At 35.9% G+C, this 6,658-nt stretch overlaps 1 non-coding gene across 1 annotated transcript; it reads right to left on the bottom strand.

Annotated features, from left to right (window-relative positions):
• Nucleotides 1-5,205: 5,205 nt before the first annotated feature.
• TRNAW-CCA (transfer RNA tryptophan (anticodon CCA)) lies at nt 5,206-5,277 on the bottom strand. The gene has a single exon. It is a non-coding gene; the product is annotated as a tRNA-Trp (tRNA).
• Nucleotides 5,278-6,658: the final 1,381 nt, after the last annotated feature.

The following is a 6,658-nucleotide window of genomic DNA, read 5'->3' as shown; positions in this document are numbered from 1 at the left end:
TGCAAAGTTATGGCCACAGTGCATGGTTAGTTAACATGAAAAAGGCATTACTGTTTCAAATTAATATATTTGGGGAAAGAGGTAGAGAGAGGTACAACATTCACACAATTTTATTGGGGTACATTACTGTAATTTTATATTTTATTTTCAGTTATTAATGTTAATTACTTTCTGTGCCTAATCTATACAATAAACTGTCATAGGTATGTATGCATAGGAAAAAAGCATAATGTATATAGTATTTGGTACTATCCATGGTTTCAGATATCTGCTAAGTGTCTAGAAATATATTCCTCACAGATAAGAGGAGACCACTGTGTGCAAAACTTGTGCTGAAAATTTACAGGCAATAACTGTACATCAAAAATATCCCTTTGAAATAATCAATATAGAATTGAAAAACATAACAAATTATTTTTTATCATATCCCATTTTAATATGTTATATGTCTGCAAGTCAACTAACTAATTTATCAGATTTTAATGGTGGCAAGGATACACAGAAGAATTATACAAAAAAGCTCTTCATCACCCAGATAATCATGATGGTGTAATCACTCACCTAGAGCCAGACATCCTGGAATGTGAAGTCAAGTGGGCCTTAGGAAGCATCACTGCAAACAAAGCTAACTGAGGTGATGGAATTACAGTTGAGCTATTTCAAATCCTGAAAGATGATGCTGTAAAAGTGCTGCACTCAATATGCCAGCAAATTTGGAAAACTCATCAGTGGCCACAGGACTGGAAAAGGTCAGTTTTTATTCCCATCCCAAAGAAAGGCAATGCCAAAGAAAACTCAAACTACTGCACAATTGCACTCATCTCACATGCTAGTAAAGTAATGCTCAAAATTCTCCAAGCAAGGCTTGGAGATATTGGAAAAGTGAGAGAGTTCCAGAAAAACATCTATTTCTTCTTTATTGACTATGCCAAAGCCTTTGTATGGATCACAATAAACTGTGGAACATTCTGAAAGAGATGGGAATCCCAGACCACCTGACCTGCCTCTTGAGAAATCTGTATGCAGGTCAGGAAGCAACAGTTAGAACTGGACATGGAACAACAGACTGGTTCTAAGTAGGAAAAGGAGTACATCAAGGCTGTATATTGTCACCCTGCTTATTTAACTTATATGCAGAGTACATCATGAGAAACGCTGGGCTGGAGGAAGCACAGGCTGGAATCAAGATTGCTGGGAGAAATATCAATAACCTCAGATATGCAGATGACACTACCCTTATGGCAGAAAGTGAAGAGGAACTAAAAAGCCTCTTGATGAAAGTGAAAGAGGAGAGTGAAAATGTTGGCTTAAATCTCAACATTCAGAAAACTAAGATCATGGCATCCAGTCCCATTACTTTATGGCATATAGATGGGGAAACAATGGAAACAGTGACTCACTTTATCTTTTTGGTCTCTGAAGTCACTGCAGATAGTGACTGCAGCCACGAAATTAAAAGACACTTGCTCCTTGGAAGAAAAACTATGACCAACTTGGACAACATATTATAAAACAGAGGCATTATTTTGCCAACAAAGTCCATCTAGTCAAAGCTATGATTTTTCCAGTTGTCATGTATGGATGTGGGAGTTGGACTGTGAAGAAAGCTGATCGCCGAAGAATTGATGCTTTTGAACTTTGGTGTTGGCAGATTCTTGAGAGTCCCTTGGACAGCAAGGAGATCCAACCAGTCCATTCTAAAGGAGATCAGTCCTGAGTGTTCATTGGAAGGACTGATGTTGAAGCTGAAACTCCAATACTGGCCACCTAATGTGAAGAGCTGACTCATTTGTAAAGACCCTGATGCTGGGAAAGACTGAAGGCAGGAGGAGAAGGGGACGACAGAGGATGAGATGGTTGGATGGCATCACCGACTCGATGGAGATGAGTTTGACTGAACTCCGCGAGTTAGTGATGGACAGGGAGGCCTGGCGTGCTGTGGTCCATGGGGTCGCAAAGAATCTGACACAACTGAGCGACTGAACTGAACTGAATGAGCCTTTGGGTTCTTCTAACGTCAGATGACAGGTATTTGATTATTCAGTGGTTCCATTGATAGCTCTGCTCAGGTTCATCAATATGGATGCATGTAGCTATTTCCTGCATTTATTGTGGATTTACTGAACTAAATTGCACTAAATAACTCTTTGCTAGGCAAGATTCAAGTCACATTTTATATGTTGTTATTGTTTAGTTGCTAAGCTTTGTTCGACTCTTTGTGACCCTGTGGACTGTAGCCACTAGGCTCCTCTATCCATGGGTTTTCCCAGGCAAGCATACTTAAGTGAGTTAGCATTTTCTTCTTCAGAGTATCTTTCTGACGTAAGTATTAAACCCATGTCTCCTGCATTCGCAGGTGGATTATTTACCACCAGGAAAGCCCCAAATTTAATACAGTCTAATAATAGAAAAGAATAGAAAATATTTCTCTCAAAATTATTAGAATAAGGTCTCAGTTTCAGGAATCCATTTGTGTGACCATGTGTAAATAATATAAACTTTTTAATCTCATTTTTTTAACTTTAAAAAAAAGGTTCTAAATAAGAGTATATTTAGGTAAATTGTAGCCTACCTGTACATTAATATACTAAGTACATTTTGTACTTATGCTAATGAAATTTGTAGAAATTCTTAAGTATATAATATTATACTTAAAAACTATAGATATATACATACATTAATTGACAAATAATTTTACATATTGTTAATTATTTTGTCTTTGAGGGATGGGCTTATAGATTTTTTTATTATTTTTGTATACTCAATGGGGAATATTTACTAAATATTCTATTTATGGTTGAGAGGAAATATTTCATCAATTAAATTAAAAAATGAAATTAAAGATTTTCAATTAATATTTGAAAGTGTGAGAGCTTGATAAGAAAAATTTATTGTTCTATGATTCTGATTAGTCATAAAAATTAATATTAACACAATTTTTATAGAAGAGTATCTTTACCCATCTTATCATAACCATTGTAATTTCCTGAAATTCTAAGGTGCTTATGCAAGATTTGGCCCTAAAGTTAAGACTCTTAGTCCTCATGATCCAGAACTGTTAGTAATGAGTATCAAGAAGATCAGAGGAAGTCAAGGAGATCTTTTGATGAAAGTAATTAAAAACCCAGTTAATGAGCATATATCTATTACAATAAAATAAGGATAAAAGGTGATATTGCCATTATATTTTCTTCATTCTTTCTCTTTAAAGCCGAAAAATAGTTAGAAAATGTGTTACCGATCATCTAAAATCTGTGGAATATAGCTTCTTACCCCTTGGTGAAAAGGAGATGGATAATATATAATAATTGTGCACAAATGATTAGAGTTTTTCTTTATTGACTTTTACAATAAAATATTTTCTATATAGAATAGAATTCTAAGTATATAACAGACTTGTAATTTAATTTTAAATGTTTTATTTATAAAACATTTTTAAAAAGAATGCACCTATAATGGTGATGACCAATAGAAATATTGTGCACATCATGAATGTGATTTCAGTTTCTGAATCACATATTAAAAAAGATGAAAGAATCATGTGAAATTGTTTTAATGAAATATTTTATTGAATACAGTATTCTAAAAACATCATTGTAACATGTAATCAGTGTAGAATGTTTGAAGTATCTTACATGTATTGGAAATTTTGTACTAAATCTTTGAAGTCAGTGTATATTACACTGTCATTGTCTTTAGGCTAGTGTCACTTTATGTGCTCTATAGCAACATGTGGTTTAGGATTATCATATTAGACAACACAGAATGATAAAATAACTCAGAGGCATGTGTCCATCATGGCAATTTAAAATATTTTGATTCTTTAAAGAAAATATATGGAGAACAAGGTAACAAAACATTAATACGTTACAGATAAATGGAGCCGCAGTCACCTCCTTGTTGCCTTTTAATTTCAGCCTCTTTGGAGTTGATCAGCACCTTGACATTCATGTATCCTTTTATTCTTTTTATATTTATGGTTTTCGTTTGGTTCTTTATTTTCTTTATTTTATTTTTATTTAATTAATTTATTTATTTAATTTAATAGAGTATACATTTTTATTTCTTTTTTAAAAATAATTTTATATGAAATTTACCCCCAATATTAACGTCTTTGGTGGAGCAGATGAAGTAAAATCATGTTAAACTTCTTACATATTCATATTTTCCTTATGATTTTTTTTGAGTGATTTTGCATTTATTTATTTATTTTTCAAAAACGATTTTAGGAATCTTTACTTTAAAACAACCTTATCTTAAAATGGGGTAACTTTGGTTTTACGAGCAGCAAGCAAAGTACAGAAGCAAAAATGCATTACAGGAGCATTAAGTTCTACATTAGGTCACAGCGTCTAATCTGAAGTCATACCCATAATATCATTTTTCAGGATATCTGGGAAATAGTTATTTCCCAGGATGTCTGAACCATAGCTACTCTATTTTGACTTTTAATTGTAAAAAAAAATTATTTTTTTAATAGCCAAAGCAGATGTCACCATTAATTACATAAGTGTTTTTCTAGGTATGAGAAGATGCAAGAATTGGAACTCATAAAAACTTTTTCTGAAAAGATCTAACTATCTGAAGGCCTGTTCTGCCATTTTTTTTTTTTTTTTCCCAGAGCACAGAGTGCCTCATTCCTGATTTTCACCCTGAACTTCTTACAGGGGTGTTGAAGGTCAGCAGCTTGCAATGGTCATGATGTAATCTTTGTAGAGGCAGCTGGCAAGTACCAACTTCCAGTTAGCAGGGTCCCTTCATAGCCACATATCTGACCATGTGACACCATTTCATGGCCATTGTGTCCTGCGGTGCTGGGAAGGCTCATTCCCAGGTCTAGGGAAGTGATGGGCCACTCAGTGTGCTAAAATTGGACCAGGCCTTGCAAGTAGCAAAAGTCTCTGGACCACTGTCTTACCAGCCTCCTGGTCCAGGAAAATATGTCCTCCTGTTGCTTTTTCCCATACCCAGAGTCACATTATTACAATTATTGATCTCATATGGAACTGTCAGTTCAGCATTATATCACAGACTCAGTGAAACAAGTGACATAGAAAATAGTATAGCCATGAAAGAAAGTGAAGTCGCTCAGTTGTGTCCGACTCATTGTGACCCCGTGGATTGTAACCTACCAGGCTTCTCTGTCCATGGGATTCTCCAGGCAAGAATACTGGAGTGGGTTACCATTTCCTTCTCCAGGGGATCTTCCCGACCCAGGGATCGAACCTGGGTCTCCCGCATTGGAGGCAGACGCTTTAACCTCTGAGCCACCCGGGAAGCCCAGTATAGCCATAGCTAGCAGTTATTAGTAAAATAAGAATTATAAGTCAAGAACTTTCATTAGATAAAGCCTGGTATACCCCAAGTCACCTGACTTCATTCGTTAAATGATTATAGTCTGGTGTTAATCTCCTGGTTGTACATTATGGAGCATCCAACCTTTATCTGAAGATTGGTTACTGAGATAAGCCTTAGAAACTAACCTAGAGTGTCCTTTTTAATAACTTAATTAAATCTTTTAGCAGTATCACGTAACAAGGAACTGTCTCAGCAGTGAGTCTTAGTAAACACTAGACATTAACAAAAATAGAAACCTAATTTAACAATTTACAAACCTTAATAATCCGTGATTTTTCATTATGGAGGGCCTGTAGCCAGGGAGGCTTTAACCCATCAAATAAAAAATGAGGTTTGTCAGGGAGCTGGGAAAAGCCAAGCAGCCATCCTGGATTTCCCATAGCCCTGACTCTGATTTCCAGCTATTGTTTTTAATTTTCCAATTTAGAAGCATACTGTTGCCATGGTTTAAGGACATTAGGATGGCACAAGTCTAACAGAGTTTTTGTATAAGCCTAATGAGCTTTTACATGTCTACAAACCCGACAATTGGATTAATTTCTAAAACTAGCATAGGATCAGGCTTATGGTAGAAAAGTATTTGATTTATTTGCAGAGGGCTAAGCATCAGTCCTTCCAGTGAACACCCGGGATTGATCTCCTTTAGAATGGACTGGTTGGATCTCCTTGCAGTACAAGGGACTCTCAAGAGTCTTCTCCACACCACAGTTCAAAAGCATCAATTCTTCGGCGATCAGCTTTCTTCACAGTCCAACTCTCACATCCATACATGACCATGGGAAAAACCATAGCCTTGACTAGATGGACCTTTGTTGGCAAAGTAATGTCTCTGCTTTTTAATATACTATCAAGGTTGGTCATAACTTTCCTTCCAAGGAGTAAGCGTCTTTTAATTTCCTGGCTGCAATCAGCATCTGCAGTGATTTTGGAGCCCCAAAAAATAAAGTCTGACACTGTTTCCACTGTTTTTCCATCTATTTCCCATGAAGTGATGGGACCAGATGCCATGATCTTTGTTTACTGAATTTTGAGCTTCAAGCCAACCTTTTCACTCTCCTCTTTCACTTTCATCAAGAGGCTTTTGAGTTCCTCTTCACTTTCTGCCATAAGGGTGGTGTCATCTGCATATCTGAGGTTATTGATATTTCTCCCAGCAATCTTGATTCCAGCTTGTGCTTCTTCCAGTCCAGCGTTTCTCATGATGTACTCTGCATATAAGTTAAATAAGCAAGATGACAATATACAGCCTTGACGTACTCCTTTTCCTATTTGGAACCAGTCTGTTGTTCCATGTACAGTT

Source organism: Moschus berezovskii, chromosome 22, assembly GCF_049115385.1.
Source record: "Moschus berezovskii isolate FMDL1 chromosome 22, NW_MosBer_1.0, whole genome shotgun sequence".
In the NCBI taxonomy this organism is placed as follows: Eukaryota; Metazoa; Chordata; class Mammalia; order Artiodactyla; family Moschidae; genus Moschus; species Moschus berezovskii.
Note: the sequence above shows the minus strand (reverse complement) of the source record. Positions and strands in the feature narration are given on the sequence as shown.